The 23,512-nt window shown below is 37.5% G+C and overlaps 1 long non-coding RNA gene across 1 annotated transcript in view; it reads left to right on the forward strand.

Moving 5' to 3' along the window:
* LOC141578177 (uncharacterized) overlaps positions 1 to 23,512 on the forward strand; it is a 441,124-nt gene that overhangs the window by 84,280 nt on the left and 333,332 nt on the right. Inside the window, exon 2 of the long non-coding RNA XR_012508243.1 lies at positions 743 to 851. This is a non-coding gene — a long non-coding RNA (uncharacterized LOC141578177). The remainder of the gene's footprint in view (positions 1 to 742; positions 852 to 23,512) is intronic.

The raw sequence follows: 23,512 nt of genomic DNA on the forward strand, positions 1-23,512 counted from the left end.
AAAAGGTTAAAAGTAAAATGACAAAAAGCTGGTAAACCTCCTACTCTGGCAGTGCTACCTGGGATGGGCAGATGGACTCATTAACATTAGAGCATCTTCTTCTTTATTATTCCTAGGTGTCTTTGCAGTCAAATTTTAGTTTCAGCTATTCCTCTTTCTTGCTGTAGTAATTTCTCTCCCCTCTTGGCCTTGGCTGTTTGATGTGTTCATTTCTCTTGGGAGTGATGTTGCATATTTTTCCTCATCAGCTCTGAATTTTACTATTTCTACCATCCTTTAAGTTCCATCTACTTTTACCTTATATTTCAAGGAGGAAACCAGTGACTACTTGCTGTGTGTGCACCCTGTTCCTCCTATTGTATATATTTTAGATACTTCACTTATGTGACTTAGTGGAAGGAGGAAGAGGTATTTTTTTTCTTTTTTCAGTCTTCATAGTGAAGCTGAGCACAAATATTGTTTCCCACAAATTAGCATGAATTTGTTGACAAAAAGTGAATTATAACTCTGTCTCCTGATTCCTAAGTCTGTGTATATTTGAGCTACTGTGACTATCGGATGCTGAGTGTGAAGTGAATATACCGCAATATCTCTAGTGACTTACTGCCTGGGAAGATGGCATAGAGGTGTCATGGAGCCACAGAAATGGAAGCTACCACTCTAAACAGATGTGACTTTTCTCACAAAAATGAGTTCAAAATTCTCACTTGTCTTTTTAACAAGAAAAATGTTGCTTCTGCAGAGAGGATATCCCCGTCCTAAGAGGCAGATGCATCTGGAGCCCTCAGACTACAGACGCAGAGAATTTTAGCACCATGCCACCTGCACAGGCTTGACAAGCACGGAAGAATGTAAGTTATCTGCTATTAGTTCCTGGAATTTCTCTTCCCCACTCACTTCAAATGTGTTCTGGCCTGACCTGCTCAACCTCTTCCCCTCCTGGGCTTTCCAAAGTGGGTTATGTTTGATAGTCAGTATTTGAGATTTTATGATGGAGAATTAGGAAGGAAAGGGAAACCAGAGAGGAACTTCTGGAAGAAGTTTTGTCTTGTTTTTGGTGTGGGGCAGGAGTGGGTTGGAGCACAGCTGTTATGTGAGAGCAGAAGCGAAAGCAGAAAATTGTGATAAAAAGGATCATCTTTTGTTAGGGTCATCTTTTTTTTCTACCATGTTTGACAAATTCGAAGATAAGATTTGTTATTTTGGCTTGAAATCACATCTGTGTTCAGTGTTCATGGACATTCAACACAAAGAAAACAGACTAGACAGTTACATGGCTTGAACTATAGTGAGCAATTTTTTTTACCATCTTAGGTGAAGCTTGAGGCCAATACTGGTCTGTTAATGTCTGCCTGTAATTGGTTACCTGTTGTGTGCCAGAGAGTGTGTTAGGCAGTTAACATGTCAATGCTGGTCATCCTGTCAACAAGCCTGTAAAAAAACCTAAAACCGTTTGCCTCAACAGCACAAAGTTTTAAAAAATTAAAATACAAAAGTAAAACGCTCAGTACAAGAACCAAGTCAAAAGTTAAAGTCTCCTTTGCTTCTCCTCTCATCTTTCAGGCATTGCCACCAGAGTTAAGTAGTTCATGTGCTGAATGAAATACATGGTATAATTCCATTTCTGTATAGAAAATCCCCAGACCTATGCTTGTTTGAACTGTATAGGCAAAAAGTGATTCTAAAGGAAATTAGTCTTTTATGTATATAATCCATTTGTGCTTGAGCTAGTTTTTAATTTCAAGTAGTCCAGTTGGAATGTAAAATAAATTTTACTTGAGTCCACCTTCCTAAAATTTAAATGTCATTTTCCATCTGTGTATTAGTGAAGATCCATTCAGGAAAACAGGAACTACACCAGGTATTTCAACAAAGTCTAACCTAGGGATTGGTTAAGTAAAGCTCAAAGAGCAAAACGGGAAAGTCCAGCCATAACAACTGTAGAAAGCACAGCTTTCTGGAGCACACAAGCAAAGATGTTAGGATTTTCAGAGTCTAGAAGAGTATGGATTGTGTAAACTGGGACTCAGATTACTGGGCAGGAGGCATGACTCAGTTACTGTAAGTCATCTGAGAAGGGTGCCGTGACACTAGTGCTAGGAATGCCAGTGCTGGTGTTGGGATGAAGGGCCAGCGCTGGACAAGAGAGACGGGAACAGGAAGGAGTAATTCCCTTTTTGCCTCTGCCTTCCAGTCTCTCCCACAGTCCCCTCCAGGCTGCACCAAACAGGGAGCAGGCTGACGAAGGACAAGAGTAGTTTTCACGGTCTTAGCCTCAGGATCACAAGAGTGTAACATGATAGATTTGGAGCTGAACAGTAAAAGCTTTATAACCGGCACAGTATTTATGATCATTTAAAGGCACTTCTGAATGTAGAGTTTTTAGATCACAGCTTAAATCTGAGAGCAGTCCTTATAAGTGGTCAAAATTTGGCAATAGACAGGGAGGAAACCAATTTAATTGGGATACAACCTTTACTAGTTACAATTATTCTTTCTCCAGGAAATGGTGGGTCCGATGCCTGCAAGTATTAATTTGATTAATGGTGAGAATGTTTCTACCTCTTAGATTTAGCTTATAATTAAATGATTTGAAAGATATTATTTCTTAGTATCAATTGCAACGCCAAGATTTAGAACAATTTTTAACACACTGTGTACTGTAAATAACTTCCACAGTTCTCATGGGTGAGAATGTGGAACCTACAATCATGTTTCTATTACTGCAATCCAGTGCTCTAAACGAAGACATGTTGCCCCGGGTTTTCTTGGGTGGCCAAGTCACACTTACGCATTTGAAATCAGTGTAACATTAATTTTATTCATATATCTATATCAGGAGTATTCTTAAGGGAAACATCTCAGAGGGACAAAGTATATGTTTGGCATTTTCCTTAATCGCAGTGCATAAGAACTTCAGTACTTTTCACCTGCTTCTCATATGCCCCTTCCCAGGCCCTCAGCTTTTATTGAAGGTGTGCTCTGTGTGGGTGAGAGCAGGAGTGGGGAAGGATTTTTGGTTGGCTTGATGATCCGCCTTAGTCTGCTTAAGCTGCCATAACAGAATATCACGGACTGGGTGGTTTAAACAACAGAAGTGTATTTGATCACAGTTCTGGAGGTTGGAAGTCTGAGATCAAGATGCCAGCTCAGCCGTTTTTGATGAGGGTTCTCTTTCTGGCTTACAGATGGCTGCCTTCTCCCTGTGCTGTGTCCTCATATGGCTGTTCCTCTGTGATACTAGAAGAGACAAAGTGAGCTCTCTGGTGTCTCTTCTTACAAGGACACTAATTCAATCAGATCAGCTCTCCCTCCCCAGCTCTACTGCCCCCATGACCTCATTTAACCTTAATAACTTCCTCAGAGGCCCTGTCTCCAAATACAGCTATAGTGGGGGTTAGGGTTTCAATATCTGATGAATTTGGGGAGGATACATTTAGGCTATAACACAGATGAATTCTGCTTCTTTGATATTCTCAGCATAAGCTCTAGGCACCTCATTTCCTTCTTTGTAAAGGTCAAGGGAAACATTTCAAATTACCTAGAGCTAATGATGGAAGTTATATTTCCTGCAGTTAATTTCTCTACTGATAACTACAATGTCTGCTCTTTTTTTTTTTTTTTTTTTGTGACTGCAATGTCTGCTCTTAATTTTTCTCTAGAGTAGTCTAATTTTACCTTCGGTTCTTATTACTGAATTTAAGAGAAACTAAAAGGTAAATTCGTCTTTAGCCATATAATATTCTCTTAGTACATGACATAATTTTACATAAAACATTTCTAGCTTAGTATTTAAAAAGGCACTGTTAGTTTTACTATGTCTTAGTTTTCCCTTCAAACCTCCAGTGGACAAGTGGGTGTTTGTATGGAGTCCAGAGGAACCTTGTACGTCTATAGAATTTTTTTTTTAATTGAAGTATAGTTGATTTACAACTTTGTGTTAGTTTCTGGTGCACAGCATAGTGATTCAGATATATATATATATATATATTCTTTTTCATTATAGGTTATTACAAGCTACTGAATATAGTTCCCTGTGCTATACAGTAGGACTTTGCTATTTATCTATTTTATATATAGTAGTTAATATCTGCTAATTCCAAACTCCTAATTTATCACTCCTCCCCTTTCCCCTTTGGTCATCAGTTTGTTTTCTATGTCCGTGAGTCTGTTTCTATTTTGTGAATAAGTTCATTTGAATCATTTCTTAAATTCCACATACAAGTGATATCATATGATATTTATCTTTCTCTATCTGACTTACTTCACTTAGTATGATAATCTCTATGTCCATGCATGTTGCTGCAAATGACATTATTTCATTCATTTTATGGTTGAGTAGTATTCTATCTTCTTTATCCAGTCATCTGTTGATGGACATTTAGGTTGTTTCCATGTCTTGGCTATTGTAAACAGTGATGCTGTGAACATTGGGTTGCATATATCTTTTCAAATTAGAGTTTTCTACAGATGTATGCCTAGGAATAGGATTGCTGGATCATATGGTGAGTCTATTTTTAGTTTTTTTTAAGGAAGCTTCATACTATTTTCCATGGTGGCTGCACCAGATTACATTTCCACCAACAGTATAGGAGGGTCCCCTTTTCTCCACACCCTCTCCAGCATTTACTGTTAATGGAAGGATTTTTAAAAATACATTATTTGGTGGTTTAGAATCATAGGACTGTACACAGGCTACATTGTGACAATAGAGCTGCCCCACTCCTTCCACACTCTAATAAAGCAATTATTATCAGTGGGATATAAAAATATATTCTGAATCTTATTTGAACATTCTTTTGATATTTAGTCTATATTAGCACATAAATGCAAATTGCTTGCTGTGTTTTCCCTTGTGAGGCTTATAAGCATGCCCAGAGGTTATTTAACACAATGCATAAATGAAGTATAATTTAAAGCAGTGCAATAAAATGCCTGATTTTCTATCTTCTATTGGGAAGAGCAAATTGATCACTGGAGAGTACAATGAGTAGAATAGCTACTAGAACCAAAGAATCCTCAAATTTGCATTTTAATTGAATAAAATCCTGAGATATTATTCTTCTATCAAAAGGAGAATTTACTGAAATCTCAAGAGAGTTCAGTGTCATTACTCTCCAGCTCTATGTATTTTTCAAATCTACTGAAAGAGAAGATTGAATCTGAGAATTTTGCCTTTCAAAGTTAATATTTTTTGCAAATTGAAATGCTACTTAATTATATTAAGTGGAGACATATTATGTGCCAGAAACTATGCTAGGCACTGGGGATTTTAAAAAGATGAATAAAATAATAATCAGGTATTTATAATATATGAACTATATATATGCCCACAAATATTACAACATGGTGGGACTACTCAAATCATAGAAGAATATGCTTGGTAAAGAGGTGATATAGTGGAGGGAATGATTAACCAAGACTCTTAGAAGGTGGAAGGTCCATAGAAGAGCTTAACAGAGGATGTGATTCCTAACATTGATACTCAGCACCTATTTCCTTCTCTTCAGTGTCCCTATACCTTGATAGAGGTTGAAAGGCTAAAAACTGTAATGAGATGCAGTAGCGCACAATTTGCAAAGCAGGAATAAATAGAATCATTCTCCCTTCAGCAGTGATGGCAGCTGACACATAAGGATCCAGCAAACATTGTTTTTCTTTTTTTACAGTGATCAGACCCCTTGTTTCACTGCCAAGTCATCCCTCTTGGCTGTAGGGGCAGCTGTGACATAGGCAGTAGTTCTGGTGGCTTTCTGACCTCTGACTGTCAGCAGCAGCTCTCAATTTCTGGATCACACCTGCAGAGTTGTGACCTGAAAGCTTATTGGTGGCCCCTGACTTGTGTTACTCTAATCCTCTCAACAGTTTCCTTGACACTTCATTCCCTGCATTCAGTGCCTTCCTATCTGATATCCCTGGAGTGGCTTCTCTTTCCTACAATGAACTCTGACTGATACAAAGGGTTTGGAAGATGAGTAGGAGCTCACTAAGTGAACAAAGGAAGAGAGGTTTATTGCATGCAAAACAAGCAGAATGAACAAATTAATTGGGGGCATGAAACACTATGGTATGTTAATATGAATCAAAGTAAGTTGTTATTGCTGGAGGGTAAGGAAATGGGAGAGAGGAAGTGAGGTTGGCACATTAAAAAAAGAGATAATGTAGTGAGTTGTATGCTTTCTTTTTAAAAAAATATATATTTATTGAAGTATATAGTCAGTTTACAATGTTGTGTCAATTTCTGGTGTACAGTATAATGCTTCAGTCATAAATGAACATATGTATGATTTGTTTTCATATTCTCTTTCACCATAAGTTACTACAAGATATTGAATATAGTTCCTTGTATATGCTTTCTTAAAGCTGGAATTAGGTATTGAGTTAATTTATCCAGGGGGTAGTGCTATGAAGGCTGCATTTTTATGTAGCCTGTTTTCATGACTCCATGGAGGACTAACCAGGGGAAGGTGGTTCAGATGGGAGAGAAGGCCCAGGGAATCATGTGGAGTCAGAGATTACCAAAGAGAAAATTTGATTCAAGTTTAGGTCTTTGAATTAAGTCATTAATATTTTTTTCAGGGAAAATGTTCTTAAGAAAATGCATGGTGCTAATTTGTTTTCCATGATAGCAAGAAGTAAGGTTTCAGAAAAAATTTCTTATTTATGCTCAGAGTACATATCCTTTCTTTGCTATCCAAAATAATCTCCAGCTTTACATATTTTAGATTTTCTGAAAAAAAAATTTTTAAAGGAAAAAGAGCTACTCATCTGTGCAGAAAGGGGATATTCTTGTCTTCCTTTGACGTTTGCATCAATTTAAATGAAAATTTCTTTTTAAAGCATACATACATTTATCCAAACTTTTCTTCCTGTAAATTATTGTAGCATAGGGTAGGAAGAAGCAAGATAATAGGACAAGAAGTGAGGACAGCAAGGAAGGATGTATTTGGCAGTGAGAATCAGGATTGGCATGGTTAGTCTGGGCACGCAAAGCTATTGCCAAGCTGTTGGAGGAAACTGTTAAGCTTGCTTCATTTGCTCACTCCACACCTTTTCTTTGCAGCTTTTTTCTACACAGTACTCTCTTGGAAATGAGCCTCTGACTTCTATTCCCTAGCCCAAGAGAAGCTGAACAGGCAACACAGATCACTAGGAAACCTAATATTTGCAAAAAAGCTTGAAAACTATGTATGCCTTTAAACAGGCAAACAAAAGCAAGGGAACATTTTTCTTTTCATAGTCAGACTCTGTGCTTTAAGCTTCTAAAAAGGAGGTAGTAGGAAGTGGTTTAAATTTGGGCAAGTGTCTTAGTCAAAATACCAAAGACTGGGTGGCTTTTAAACAGCAGAAATTTATTTATCACAGTTCTGGAGGCTGGAAATTTGAGATCAGGGTGCCAGCATGGTTGAATTCCGGTGAGAACCCTCCTCCAGTTTGCAGACTGCCAACTTCTCATAGTGTCCTCACATTACGGAGAGCAGAGATTGGAAGCAAATTCTCTCCTGACTCTCATAAGGGCACTAATCCCATTCATGGGGTCTTCCCCCTCATGACCTCATTTATTTCTAATTACCTCTCAAAGGCCCCACCCTCTTACACCATCACATGAGGGGGAGGGTTTCAGCATGTGAATTTTGGAAAGACACAAATACTGAGTCCATAACAGTGGGTCTTTTCTGCACCCTTGACAAAGATGGACTTTGAAGAAAGGAGAATGTTCTCTCTTTTTGTGCACAAGACCTATCTGGCCTTTTGCAGAGAAGTGGAGTTGTTTGCCAATAGACATTTGTCTATAAAAGAGCAATTCTATATGTAAACTGAAATGTAATATAGATATGTTTTCTTGATAAACATTATTTATTGAATAATTTATCATTTGTCAATAAAAGAATTCCTAAAAGAAACATTCTAAAGAATGAGCATATTTATACTATGGAATGAAAGTTATTCATAATCTTCTAAATTATCAACTCAAGTATAAAGGAATATTGAAGAATAATTATTGCATGGTAGGATTCTGATCTTAATTTTCAATTCCTTCAAAATCAGGTTGGGGAACTCCTTAGCTATACTGTCCCCTCCTTTCATCATCTAGATTTCCCAGTCACTCTTTGTGAATGATGTCCATCTCCGAAAGAATATTTATCAGATCTTTGAATTTTAAGATCAGAGTTTTTTTAAACTCGTTTATAAAGTTGAAGAAAGCCCTGTAATTAATTGATGTAGTATTATTTGCACTGTCATCACTGACAACTCTACAGATGCACACATTTTGGGGCCTAGAGGATTTCTGTCTCTTTCATCATCTTGAAAAATGTCAATATCTAGAGGAATTACTTCCTTTTTCACGTGGGAGCTCACCAGGTATGTGCTTTGTCCCTCTCTATTCTGTGACTTCTCAGATCTTTGAAACCCTTGTATCACTCTCTCATTATCTACAATTGTAATAGAAGTGTTCTAGTGCCTGGAGTTTTGGAAAAAGGAGAAAAAACTTTTAAGATGAGATGACCCTCTCCCAATACATAGTGATCCCTCCACAGTGCCAAAGTTGTGACTTTAGGATTTGCACATCAGGCCATCAGGAAGTGCTGAAGTATAGCAACTTGGGAGGTTATGTTTAACTGTTTCTTGGTTACTTTTGTGCAGGCTGTCATCCTTTATGCAGATGACTCGCTGTTCCCAAATCATTGCACTTTATTTCCTCCCTGCTTGATCACACAGTTCCCTGAGCCTGAAATGCCTTTCACCTTCATTTCTTACTTGTCATTGCTGCTATCCATCATTTGAAATCAAGTTAAAAGGGCTCCTTCTTCATGTTGCCTTTTCCACCAACTCTAGATTTAACTGATCCTGCCTTGCTTTGAGTCTCAGACCCCTTAATCTTACTATGTTGATGATATTATAAAGTATAATTTTTGGTTACTTGCCTTATCACCCATGTTATCTTAGAGAAATATATCTGATTATTTTCTCCAAAAGTATTCAAAGTAGTTCTCTCTCTAATTAAAGGTAAGCTCCTGAGAACAAGATTCTTATATAGGATTGTGTCAATTATTTTAACAGATACATCCCCAAATCAAAATAGTTTAGCACAACTGACGTTTATTCTCACTTTTACAACACTTCAATGTGATCTCTGGCAGACAGTCTTCTGTATGTTGATGTAGCCACCAGGCTTTTTCCATCTCGGGGCACTGCTGTCTTCAACATGTGGCTTCCAAGGATGCCATATAATGACAAGAGTGAGTAGACAGGAAGCCTAGGCTTCTTAACCAGGTTGGCCCAAAGGGTGGACTTCTCTTCTGCTTACACTTTGTAGTCACCTGGCCATGGCTAGATGCAAAGAAAGACCAGGAAATAGAGCGTCTGGCTAGAAGATGCTTCCCTGACACTGTGGGGTGGGAACACAGATCTTTGTTGAACAGGTAGTTCTACCACAACTATTGTAATAGTCTCTATGCTCCCTTGCCCATTGGAGGTGCTTTAATGTATGTTTGCTAAAAAACAAAAAACAATGAATCAATAAATGTTGTGTACCACGTCAAGGGGAAAGGCATTTAGAAGATGAGAGCCACAGCTTAGCACGTGTTTTGTGGCTACTGGACGTAAGGGTTCACAGACTTAATGTGGGTGGGAGAGCAGCTCTTTACTCTAAGGGAGAAATAATAAGTTTGGTACTTATTTCTGTGCTTTAACCATGCCTTGATCCTAAGGTCACAGAGTATTCTACAGAGATAGTGATGAATACTTATGAAAATATGTAATCATCTTTTTTTTTCTGAGTATCTTGTATCATTTTTGTGCTTTAAAAATCACTTATTTGCCCCAAGAACATTCTAGAAGATATATTTCTACTTTAGAAAAAGAATTGTTCTCATTGTTGGACAAATACCCATTTGTTCTCATGATTAAAGAAGTGTTCTCTTACCTTGGGAGAGACACATTTCTGAGAGGCAGGGACAGAATCACTGAATTTTGAAGGGGATGAAATTCTTTTCTCCACAGGAAAGATTCATTGGGACTGCTTTTGCTATTTTTTTCTTATCAAGAGGCACTAGATAGGATATCTATTCAAAAGTGTATAATATTTCGAAGTGACAAAGTGTCATATGCACAGGCTGAGGGAGAATATCTCTTAATGCAGCATATTTCTTGGAAGCCTTTAGCATCCATTAAATTGCACAAGTGAACAAAATTGATAGCTGTTCAAAAAAAATTAAAGCATCAGCCCTGGTATGTTTAGAGTCTGCAAGTAAAACAAAACACTTTAGATCTGAGCTTCCACTTCATTTTATATGTGTGTTTACTCAGGAATTGTTATGCCTTATCACTTTTATCGTTCTTTTATCGCAGCTATGTGAAAAATTACAGTTGGAGCCGTGCTCATGTTTTTACGAAAATACATTTTATTTCATGCTATGAAGCAGATTGCTAACGTTTGCTACTTTTATTATTACGGCTGCGTGACTCCCTCCATTCTGGCTAAGGTTGTGTCAGTATTTCTGGGAAAAAAAAATCCTTTTTATTTATGTATTTGTTTTTATTCTATGATTGCCTTAGCTAAGCAGAGGTGAATCTCAGAAGAACTCATGCTACGTTAAAAAATTGGACAAATAAAACCTAAGCACCAAACACTGACTATAAATTCCCCACAACAAATATTGCCTCTAAAAGGAAGGTCAAGTTCAAAGAGGGTTATTTCCACAGGATTTGGTAAGAAGGGACATTTAAATTGTGACTTAACCACTCAGGTTCTTGAAACTGAGAGTGATATTATAATATCGCAGATTTCAAGAAATCAGATGAACTGTTGGAAAATATACTCTGGCTTGAAATTTGGTGCACAGATCTTTACCTGGAAATGCATGTAAAACTTGAGCTGATGGGGATTCTGGCTGTGTGATATCCTTTGGATAGGGAACTGAGCTTCCTTTTTCACCACTGTAGTTTAAAAGGTGTATTGCTCATTCGGGTTTGCTAGAGTAGGGATCGCCATCGGTGCTTGGGAGCATAATTTTAGCTCTTTTTCTGTATTTGGCATGGAAAGGGGTGATGCTGTTTACTTTTTCAAGTCACCCTGCTTGCCACGCTACTGGTAAAACAACTGGGAGATGTAATCCAACAAGCAAACATTTTATAGTTTCAGATTTTAAACTAATCTGTCTTTGCCTCATGGTAACCCACTCATCCATAAATATGGACAGAAATGTGGCAGGGGGAAGTGGAAAGTTGAGCCTCAGACAATGGGCTTGCAAGGAGGAGAGTTAGCAGGGAGATGTCCTGGTCACTTTGCTCATGTTTTAATTCCTGTCTTTTCTTTTCAACCAAGTTCCCTAATTTTTTTAGGCACAGAGATAAGGATAAAAGCATGGAGTGTGTAAATCTTAACTGCCACCCCAGTTCTTTAACTTCCTTTGGTCAACCTGAGAGCCTAGTAAGGAATAAGAATAAGGAAAAAGGCAGGGCACATATCTTGGGGTCAGGGCTCAGATGCCCTCTGCAATTGTACTTCTGAAGTCATGATGACTTTGGGTCCTATCACCTCCATCCAGCACTCTAGATATCCACCATCCATCATTTTGATGCCTATTTACTGCCTCGGCTAGTTCAGTAGCATCACATCCTATACGTTTCCTGATAGTATGGGATACCGTATTGTTCCTCTGACAGAAAATTCAGTAACATCCTAACCCAGAGCTCCTGATGATGTCCTAGCAGCACCGTTTCCAAAAGGCAGGGCTGTTTAATTAGAGACATTCAAGTTCTCTGCCACGTCTGTGGTGCATTTATTCAGTAAGCAAGCATTTCTTGGGCATCAGCACAAATAGGACTGGTCAGTGAGAATGTGTACCGCATATAAGGAATTTTGAGAATCTGTGGTTATTTTATAACTACTGCGGTTCAAAGTCTAAAACAATAAACATTTCAGAGCATTAGAGAACAGTCTAATAACTGTGATCAAACAAAACGGTCAGCCTGGGACACTTAGAATACAGATTAGATTGTTTTCTGAGGCAAGGGGAGGTAATACAGCCTAAGGCCATTTAGGAAATCATTGTAGCAAATATAGATAGATAACTGACGAAATCATCTCAGAGGCATGAAATGCCTTAATTTACATCAGAGGAAGGGGAAAAAGAAATTGTTTGCATTTCCAGCCCCAGTGTCCAGGACTTCTTTGCATCTACAGAAAACACATTGCATCTGAGATTTGCTCTGCAGATTAGGGAGGGAAGTTATGTACTCTTCCTCGAGGCTGCAAGCTGAACATTACAAATAGATGCATCTAGGCTGTGTTGGGAGAAGATGCACTCAAAACTGTCCAGGGAGACAGAGAGGAGCCCATCTGTGTATAAAAGCCAGAATTGGGCTGCTCTTGCTTTTGTTGTAAAAATCCATTCTGTTCAAATCCCAGCTAATGAAAATGTGCATCTGTAAATAAAAAGTAAATCAAGGGAATATATTAATCCTGCAGCTGCTGTCTACTTAACTTTACTTATAAAAAATAACTCAATTTTCTGGTCTGAATGTTCTTGCTTTTTAGCAATGTGATGGCAATTTGAGAGGGACAAAATATATATTGAAATCTATGTGTGTATAACAACCTTGGCAATAAAAGCAGCCCTGCAGTAGCTGTACAGTCACTGCGTTTGTAGCTGTGTCGATAGTTGAGTTCCAGAGTCTGACCCTGGAAATCCATTACCTGGCTGTTTAAATTGCTGTTTTGTATGCCAAGGCTATTAAGTTGTTTCTCTAACCTAGGACTAGTTCTTTGCATAGGTCAGCTGGATAACCTTCCATTTTTTGTGATTTGGAGGAGAAAATAAAGGGCTCCTGACCAAAAATTTCCTCCCACCTGTGTTCCATGGTGACGGAAATTTTTTTTTTTTATTTAAGTGTTAGACTATTATTTTCTCTAGAAAGGATAATATATTATCTAGAATTATATAAAAATCAATTCATCTTATCTGTCATAATCCATTGTAACTGGAAATGAGGCAAGACCTCAAAGAAAAAGTAAACAAAATATTTCAGTTCTAATGAAGCCAGAGAAAGATCTGAGAGCAGCATGACCTTAAAAAAGATCGTCTCTCCTTGATGGTTGGAAATTCTTACAGATCCTGGCATACATCCCATTGCTAGTGTTACCGTGGGACAAGGGTAGGCGTAGGTGCAGTGATTAAGAATAATTTTATCCTAGGAGAGAAGATGACCACTGATAGGATGTCTGGCTAGAGCACAGTGAAAGTGACATTGAAGGAAAAGCCCTAAAGATAAAGAATCTCCCAAATCCAGAGCAGGATGTTAGCTATAGAACTAAAGAGACTGTAGCTTTCAAACACCAACAGAAGCAAATGAAATTGCATTGTTACTGAGCTGTTTTTTTTCTTTTTCTTTTTCTTTCTTTTTTTGGGAGGGGGTATTTTGGCAGCTTATTTAAATATAGTCTTTCCTTGTATTGATAATGCAAAGACTCTCTTAATAGGAAGGATTCTGCCTTTTAGCTCTCAGAGACAAATCTCTGATAAATCAGGGATAAATACTGACTGTATCTTATAATTTTCCAAGACCTATACTTATTTATCTCTTGTGCTGTTAACCCACATTTGGTTTTAATTGATACTGCCCCAAATGTACCAAAGCGGAAGGCTTTAAAAACAGTTCATGTGACAGGAGCAATTGTTTGCATTTTGTTGTCTTTAAGAATCTTCAAGATAATCAGCAAACCTCTTATTAAAAGGCTCTTAGACCAGGCAATCCTCATGACTTGTAATCCTCATGGCTTGAAGAGTTTGTTCTGGTAAAATTTTACGATGGTTAGAGAAAAGTCAAGGGTTTCTCTTAGTGTCTCTTCTCTTAATCTCTTTACTTACCATTTCTAATTTCCCTGGAGAGTTTAATAAAGAAAGTACATTCACTTCCTTGGGCAGAATTGCTGCCTCATTCTTTGGTGTCTCATAGTTGGTTCATGGTTCTTTGCTGTGAAGCCTGATTGTGCCTACCACACCCCTGGCTTCCTGAAACAATGGGATTGATGACAGTATGTTGCATTCACCTGACTGTTCTACCCGCTCTACGAAGCCATTTTCAGTTTTATGTCTTTTCATGAGAGGCAAGCAGAGGAAATCAAATAAACTTGCATAATTCCATTTTGAAATTCAGCTGATTATTCTCAATTTAAAGGTTGGTGACTACATAACCAGAGGCAGCTGCATGAAGTCCAGGGTTTGCTGGGTACTGGTGGATTTTAAGGTACCTTTGATAGTTTCTGCTGCTATATTCCTACATTTTATTTGATAATGGTAGTTAAATTTTAGATAGGTACCTTGGATAATTGGTTGCATTATTTTTCATCATAAGAAACAAACTGTTCTTGTAAATTGGACTTGTAATTGTGTTTTTATTTTTCAAAGATGGGAAAAGTAGCCTCATGGAAACATAATTTTCCCCACCATGCTTCACTACTAAAATGCTGATGTTGATGGACATTTGTAGTTGACATATGTATTGAGCACAAAAATTCTGCCGGGCTTTATGGATAAGCAGCATGATCCCTGTTTATCATGTATTTGCCTTTTCTACTAATTAGAAGGCTCATTATATACCCAGTTTTATACCTTGTGCATTGACAACTTTGAAATAGTACACAGGACTGTTTTTAGAGTCCTTGGAAAGCAGAGCCTGGGGTAAAGCTTAGGTGCTGATGCTTTATTGGTAATCCAATTCCATGGCAGTGAGAATAAAAAAAGGGGAATTGAGGTAAGGAAGGAAGAAAGATAACATAAGGTGGTGCATTACTGAGTTTGTCTTTTGTTTCACAAAGGAACACAGGTGGCCTTCCAATGCCACAAAAGGTCTCCTGGCAGATGTTTGGAAGCACCTTCCCCCACAAATGGTCCACTATAGGGGAAATGCAAAGCAAATTTGTCTACTGGCTCTCTCCCATCTTCAGTCTCTTCCTGGTCACAATAAACTATATAGGGAGTTGATACTCCCACATATTTGGGTTGTGTCACTAGGTAATGCAGCTATGGAATCCAGATTCGTTGTTCTGTAGCTGGCACTTCCTCTGAGTCAGAGGCAATAGTCAGCCCCAGGTTCTACACCTGCAGATTTAACCAACCACCAATGGAAAATATTTGGGAAAAAAAAATCCAGAAAGTTTCAAAAGCAAAACTTGAATTTGTGTGCCGACAGCTATTTACCTAACATTTACTCAGTATATAGCATTTACATTGTATTAGGTATTATAAGTAATCTAGAGATGATTTAAACTATACAGGAGGACATGTGTAGATTATATGCAAATATGATGCCATTTTATATATGGGTGGAGCATCTGTGAATTTTGGTGTCAGTGAGGTGTCCTGGAACTGATCTCTCACAGTGATGGAGGGACAACTGTATAGGCTTTGTTAGCTGCATGTGACTGAACCATCCAGCATTCCAGTTCCTAGAGATGGTCTGAGAGGTGATGACTTAGTGAAACATGCCTAAGTCCCAGAAGTCAGGTGAGGTGTAGACAGTTTGAGGCGATGCATTCGATGTATCTAATTCAACTATATTCCATTCTTATTAGCTGTTCTTTGCTATAATCCTCGAAAAAAGTTATTTTCTCCTCTACTACTGTCTACTTTGTATATTTATTTCTCCCACAGATTTTCAGATTTATTTATTTAAATATTTTTGTGTGTTTTAGAATATCCTTTTCTTCTGGTCTTTCAGAAGCTAAGAGTGCATTATGCCACAGCATGAAGAAAGGCCACAACCTGATTTAGAAAGTAGCAGTTGAAAGATGCTATTTGATAATGCATGATACAATTTTTCAACAATTCAATGAGGATATAGATAATTGTTTTAAACTGATTTATAGTCTGATAACAAGTGTAAATGTTAACAATTTGATCATTGACAATGACTAAAGATACCTTGAGGTCCTCCGTACAAAAGAGCTAGAAAAATTATGAGCAATAATATGGGAATTATAGTAATTGGTGATATGCCTGCATCCAAATTCAGAGAGGAGAAGAGGGAAGATGATTTGTTCTTGAATTGTATTGACTTTCTTGAACACTAGAGTCAGAATTGACCATGGAGTGTCTTTGAGATCTTGTTAGTCTTTCTAACTCACATCTTCTGGGTTCAAAGTCCAATTTTTCTACTTACTGGTTTTGTGGCTTTGAGTAGTTATTTATTCTCTCTAAGCTTTTGGTTTCCTCATCTGTAAAATGGAATAAATACTAGCATTTCACTATGCTCCATAAAATCTGCAGGTCTTTTTGTTGTTGTTGTTATATAAAGAAAATAAATGTAGTGACTCAGGTACATAAAACTATTTTAGTATAGACTGTTGACTGAAAAAAAATGTACAATGTGAGAGTTGTGAGTTAAATTTTATTTGGGGCAAAATGAGGACTATAGCCTTGAACACAGTCTCTCAGATAGCTCTTTGGAGGGGCAGGGGTCAATGTATATATATATTATATATATGATTTTAGTCAAGGGGGATACATGCAGTCAGTCGCAGAGCTTAGCAGAAGGTTGTTGCTAGTCACAAGGAGCAGATGTCTCTGTTAATGATTTTAGTGCTTATCTATATGTGAGAAGATGCAAGAATTTAGGCTCATAGAATCTTCTCCTGAAAAGATCTATCTGAAGACCTGTGCTGCCAGTTTTCCCAGAGCACGGAGTGCCTCATTCCTGATCTCCACCCTGAACTTTGAGGGTGTGTTGAAGATCAGCAACTGCAGTGGCTAGAGACCTAATCCTTGTAGAGGCAGATGGCAAGTGCCAACTTTTACTTGGCAAGACCTTTCAGTATTTGAAACATAAGTGACACCTGGATTCTTTCCCTATGAAACTATAAAAGCTCCACAATGCCCTTCCCCCATTCCACCTTTCCCACTCTATTAAGAATTGCAATTTTCAAATAATACTAGGTTCAAATTACTCTTTGACCTGTATCTCACTTCATTTATCAGGTGGCTTGTGGCCCACTATCTGCAGGCAGTTCAGATTTTTGCTCTTTCTTCTGGTGGAATTCTCTTATAATTCTTCTACCAGTTTCCTTTGGGTTCATGATTTCCATGTTATCAAAAATTCTACTGGATATGTTAGTCAATCAGTTGACAAAGACTTATTGAGCAACTTCTATGTGTTAGGTGTGATTTAAAGCAGTAGACATTCAGCAGTGAAAAAGACGATTCCTCATCTCCAGATGAGACAGAAGACTACATAGGGAGTACATGAAGTAATACATAGACTAGGGTAATTTCTAGTACTGGCGAATAATGCAAGTGGTGGCAGTAAGGAGCCTGGCTGAGACAGAAAACCTTGGGATGGAGGACCATGTCTGCTGCAGGGAGGTGCTGACTTGCTGGCGTGCTCTGTTATTGAAGGAAGAACTTGTGTGGACTGTGTTTGTTTCTTTGTCCCTTATAGCTGAAGATTTCTCTGAATTTTTTGTTAACACTAACCCCAACATCTTTAATTTGACTTTATGCCTGCTAAAGTGATTTTTGAAAATAATTCTCTTTCTCTCAGTTCCAAGCTATAAAACATGTTGTGCAAAATTCAACCACAGGGTCAGAGTCTGCTAGTGTTAAGCATGGCTTTATTGTAGGCTGACATGTTTCAGGAGGTCAACCATTGCTAGTTAATGATTTCTCTGATGACTTTTTGAAAAGCCTGTAAGTCTTAAAATTAAATGAGGCCACACATATTTAAAATTCCTATCTCACATTTAAGAAAAAAAGACTATGATTTATTTTAACATGTTAATAAATCACTTGAGTTGCATATTGATACATCACTTTGGTTTATCTTGGAAAATATCCTTTGGCTGTTGTAGCATGTAACTGGATAATATTTTTAGTTATTAAGTGCTTTAAAAAACTTTTTTGACTCTCCTCTCCTTATCTTTTAAAAAAATTTTTTTTACTGAGTTATAGTCAGTTCATAATGTTGTGCCGATTTCCAGTGTAGAGCACAATTTTTCAGTCATACATGAATATACATATATTCATTGTCCCATTGTTTTTCACTGTGAGCTACCACAAGATCTTGTATTTATTTCCCTGTGCTATGCAGTATAATTTTGTTTATCTATTCTACATATGCCTTTCAGTATCTACAAATTTGAACTCGCAGTCTGTCCCTTCCCACGCCTCTCCCCCTTGGCAACCACAAGTTTGTATTCTATGTCTATGAGTCTGTTTCTGTTTTGTTTTTATTCCCCTTTCCTTATCTTTAAGGAATTAGCTCACTCTGGGCTTTTTACCCAAGGGCAGGTATGGGGCAAGTCAGAGAGTGAGGTATTTCACAAGCCTTTGTAGCATTCATTTATTCAAGAAATGTTTATTGGCCCTTCTGAGTGCCAGGCACTGATCTGGGTGCTAGGGATATAGTGCTGACCAAGCAGATGAAAAAAATAAACAGACTCCACTCTGATAGACTTAGTGGGGGTTACTAGCTCTTAGAAGTCCTGAAAGCATTAAAAAAAATGTAGGGGATATTGCAGGGGAGGCAGAAGGAAGGAAATTTATGGCACCAAGCATTTTGATCAGAAACATCAAGGAAGGTAGGATTTTTGAGACTGAAAATCTAAACTTTTTCTGAGTTGGGTAGTGTTATGGGTTGAATTGTGTCCTCCAAAAAGATATGTTGAAGTTCTAACCTTTGGTACCTGTGAATTCAATCTTATCTGGAGATAGGGTCTTTGCAAATGTAATCAGGTTAAGATGAGGTTATTAGGGTGGGTCCTAAATCCAGTATGACTGATGTCTTAATAAGATGAGGAAGATACCATGAGAGGATAGAGAAACATAGGAAGAACTCCATGTGATAACAGAGGAAAAGGTTGGAGTGATGCAGCTGCAAGCCAAGGAGTGCCAAGAATTGCTGGTGTAAAAAGATTAATAAACAGAAACCTCAATTAAATAGAGTTGGGAGACCAGCAGGGGGAGCTCTCACACCCTGGAATGATAGCAGAGCCCAACAGGAAGAAGTTTTGTGGGTATAAGGCTATGTGCCTCTACTGGCCTTGAAAGTCAAAGCTGAAAGCCATGGTCACAGCCAATGCTGGCACTGCTTAGATTGTGTCGCTGCCAGATGGAAGTTAATAGAATCTGGCCATGTATACTGTGTTTGGCCAAGGCCTTCAAGTCTGCATGTGGTAGAGATAAGAGTGTCTAAGGTCCAGGCAGCCCTGCTGCTGTGAACTGTGGGGAAATCTCAGTAGTTACCAAGATGGTGTCAGGCTGTCCCACTGGAGGAATGGAGAGGGAAATTAAATTGCAGAAACAGAATGTATTCATCATTCTGTATTTGGCGAGATTTGCCACCTTTCCATGCTGCTTCTTTAAGTTTTCTAAGCAGCTTAAAAATGACTCCCTAAGATGCTCATGGTTAGATGTGGTATAACTGGGTAGGAGTGAGATGTGAGTTTCAGATTTACAGTCCACTTTTGACATTCACCAGGATGCTGTAGGGCCATTTGAAATGTTCAGATTCTCAATTAATAATATAGCCATGGAATCTGCTGATGAGAAAAAACTATGTTGAGAGGTACATACCTCTAGGCTCACATTGTTTTTCAAAATGTACAGAATCACCTGGAGGCTTGTAAAAAATGTGGTTTCCCACAGGCACATCAGATCTACTGAATCAGAATCTGCATTTTTCCCGAAACACATCGAATAATTCTTATGCATGCAACAATTTGAGAAGTACTATACATATTATTCAGATTTACATCTGAGCAAGATTCTGAGTTATGACAATTCATGAACCTTCTCTGGATTGTTCTCAAGTAGATGTGATTATGAATGTAATATCTGAAAATGCCTAGGTTCCAGGGACTGCTACATTTTTTTCAGCAACAGAGACAGCAGAGAAGACTTGGAGATTTTTTTTTTTTTTTTTTTTTGCCCACTCTCTCTCCATTCTTCTTCTCCTTACCAATAAGTAACAACATGAACCATAAAAGAAATAGGAAAAAAGCAAAAGACTCTTATAAAACAATTCATCTTGTGTGGAACAGAGTACCCTGAATGCTGTGAGAGAACTTCATAGTCCTTAAAAAAAAATCTCAGGTGAACAGAATTTTATTAATCACAACAATCCTTCGTTGGTGACACGTTGTCATCATTAGTCTGTATATGGCACTCTCCCTCTGAAAATCACTGCTAATGGCAGAACTAGAAATCTATCAAAAACCCCATTTATTTCTAAGTGCCTGTTCTATTCCATTCCCGTAGACCCTCCCTGTACACATGTATGCTATCCTAAATTTTGTTATCCTTTGCTTTTTGTGAAATGTATTTACACCACATGTTTATATCTCTAAATGATATAGTATTCAGTTTACTTTGTTTTTAACTTAATAGAAGAGTAATGATAAAAGTTGTACTAATTTTGCAACTCTACGTTGCTTTCTAGGACATGGCATTTTGACCCTGTCCTGTTATTCCTTCAGGTTGCTGTAGTTGTACTTTATCCATTCTCAGTTTTGTGTAACATTGTGATATATACCACAGTTTATCTATTTGTTTCTTGATGGGCATTTTGCATGTTTTTCCAGCCCATGTGAAAATTACTGGGTCACAGAATATGGTTGTATGTGACTTTATAAGATAATACAAATTATTTTTCAAAGTTCCTGTACCTCCAGAAGGGTAAGGAAATCACACTAATCTCCATTGTTTACAACATTCCATATTGTCAGTTTTCTTGTTTTGGTTTTTTTCCCCAAATGGGTTTAAAATGATATTTCATTATGTTTCTCATTTGCGTTTTCTGATTTATCTGTGTTATTGAGCATTTTTTTTCTGTTTATTCTCAATAGGTATTTCTTATTCTATAAATACCTGTCTATATTGTTTGCATATTTATATATTTTATGTTTTTTCTTTTTGGTTTCTAGAGGTTCTTTATATATTTTAACATTAATCCTTTGTCAGTTTTATGTGTTGTTAATATTTCCTCCAAGTGTTAGCTTGACCGACTGTTCTTATTAAAATGCTTTTTATGATAAGAAGGTCTAGTACTAATATAATTAAATTTATCAGTATTTTCCTCTACAGTTTGGAAATTTTTGACTTGTTGAATCTGTCCTTCTGAATTTCAAGGAGAGAAAAGATGTTAACTTGTATTACCTTCTGGTTTTAAAGTTTTGCTTTCAACATTAGTATTTTATGACTTCTATGTTTGGGGTGAGGTAAAGATCTCTTTTACATTTTTCATATGAATAACCACTGTTTTTGGCTTCCTTTGTTGCATAGTTTTTTCTTTTTCCACTTGATTGGCCCTGTTACCTCTGCTAGCCATCAAAATTCTGTATATGGGATGGACTTATTTTTGTTCTTTTCCATTGGCTAGTTTTTCTTTCTTTATGCTAATACCATTTGCCTTTTCAGTTTAGCATTGTAGGCAATCTAAATATATGGTGGGGCCAATCTCCTTCTTTTTCTTCTGAGGTGTTATTCTCAGCTCTTTGCTCTTCCATAGAAATTTTACAACTAATTTTCTAATTCTATGAAAAGCCCCATTGGTATTTTGGTTGGAGATGCATTAAATTTATAAATAAATTTGGGAAAAACTGACATTTTTGTGATATAAAAACTGACATCTTTATGATATTAAAAAAACCTGACATTTATATGCTACACCCACAGACATGAGATAGATTTCCATTTATTTAGGTATACTTCAGTGTTTTCATTAAAGTTGTATATCCCATCATATGTAATGTATTTTATAGTTTTTTGGTGCTATTTTAAATACTGCCTTAAAAACATTGTCTAATTCTTTGCTGTGATCCTGGATAGGCGATGTTATGTTCTTTTTAAGGTGTTCATCTGTCCCTCATATGTGGTGATAATTTTGATCACTTGATTTATCTACACTATAATTACACTCCCTGTGACCCTGCAACTAATAAACAATCTGTGAGGCGACATTAAGACTGTGCAAATATCTGACTCCTCATTAGGTGTTTGATATCAGAGTAAGTCTCAGGCTCAGCTCCCTCTGTTCAAGGATTAACGTGCAGCTCTACTCTGGGTAACTTTACCTTTCTTAGTCTGGCTGGCTGTGTGCCATGCTGGTCCCTATTTACTGACATACCTAGCAGCTTGGGTACTAACTCCCCTCCTCTGCCATCTGCCCCTATCCGTGATTGTGGGCTGTTCTGCTTAGATTTCTAGGCTCCAAACTATCCCCATTCCCACTATTTAAAGCTCAAGTCTGGTGGTCTGTCTGTTTGTTGATGCGTTCGTCAGGGTGGGTACTTTGAAAGCTTTTCTACTTCCTGTAAGACAAGAGTGCTGTATGCCTGAGGTGGGTGATAGCAGAACAGTAAGGTCTCTTGGGAGTTAGTATTGACCTTGGAAGCCAATGACCTCTGGTACTCTCAGAATATAATTTGCTATTTCATGCAAATATTTTTCTAAATATTAAATTAAGCCATTTGTTCCTGAGATCACATTTGAAGCACTCAGCACTAAAAAAAAAAAAAAAAAAAAAAAAGCAAAAGCAAAATTAGGCTACTTACTTCTTCAATTGACATATCTAATGAGTTAGGGCAACCAAGATTTTCTCAAACATTAGAATTCTTTAAAGTTAGCCAGCACATTCCTTGAAACCTTATGAAGGGCAGAAAACTGGGTGGGTTGATTGTTAGATGATCTCTGAATCTAACCCAGTATGATAATATCTAGATCCTTCAAAAGAGTTTTGAAACACACAAGAATTACAACTCGAAAGAGGCTGTAAAGTGAATTGTTGTTTCTGTCACAATTTGTTCTTAATGTTTAAGAAAATTACTTTTTTCATGAGCTTGATGAGTAAGAGAAATAGAAAACAGTTTTAGAAGATTTTAAATTGTTAAACACATTAAGTTAAATGCTAGAATTTCTGCCCTCTCCTCTTTTATTAAGGAGACAACCAAATACAATTTCTTTCACTTATCTTGTAATAGCACTTATCTTGATTTGAAAGGTTTCAGGTTGAAAATCTATAGGTAGTGAACAGAAAATGCTACTGAGATGATTTGAATTGCTAGAGTCTGGCATTCTATAATATCTAAGAAACACATCATCCAAGGAATGTCAGTGCAGCTGCATGTGGAAAAAAAATTGAGTCATTTATATTAAAAGGAATTGATTAGTGTCAGCTGAAGGGGGCTGACGCGGGGTTCTAGAAGGTGAGCGACCCAAAAGAAAAAATGCACAAGGAGTTGCCATACCACCGGACAAACTTCAGCAGGAGACACCATGGGGTTAACAACACGTTATTCTATTGCCACAGGGTGGTGCGTGTGCCTATGATGCGCTGTCTTGCTTTTTATCTGTTCTCTGCCAGCACATGTGCGATGTGAATTTCTTTGTTCATTAGGCTTACAGAATATCTCTAGCACATGCGTACTTCTATTTTCTTTGTTCTAAATCTTATATAATTGGCACATGCATACAGTCATCATTTACTGCCTACTACAAACATGCTCTGATCGTGG

Source organism: Camelus bactrianus, chromosome 7 (assembly GCF_048773025.1).
Source record: "Camelus bactrianus isolate YW-2024 breed Bactrian camel chromosome 7, ASM4877302v1, whole genome shotgun sequence".
Lineage (NCBI taxonomy): Eukaryota > Metazoa > Chordata > Mammalia > Artiodactyla > Camelidae > Camelus > Camelus bactrianus.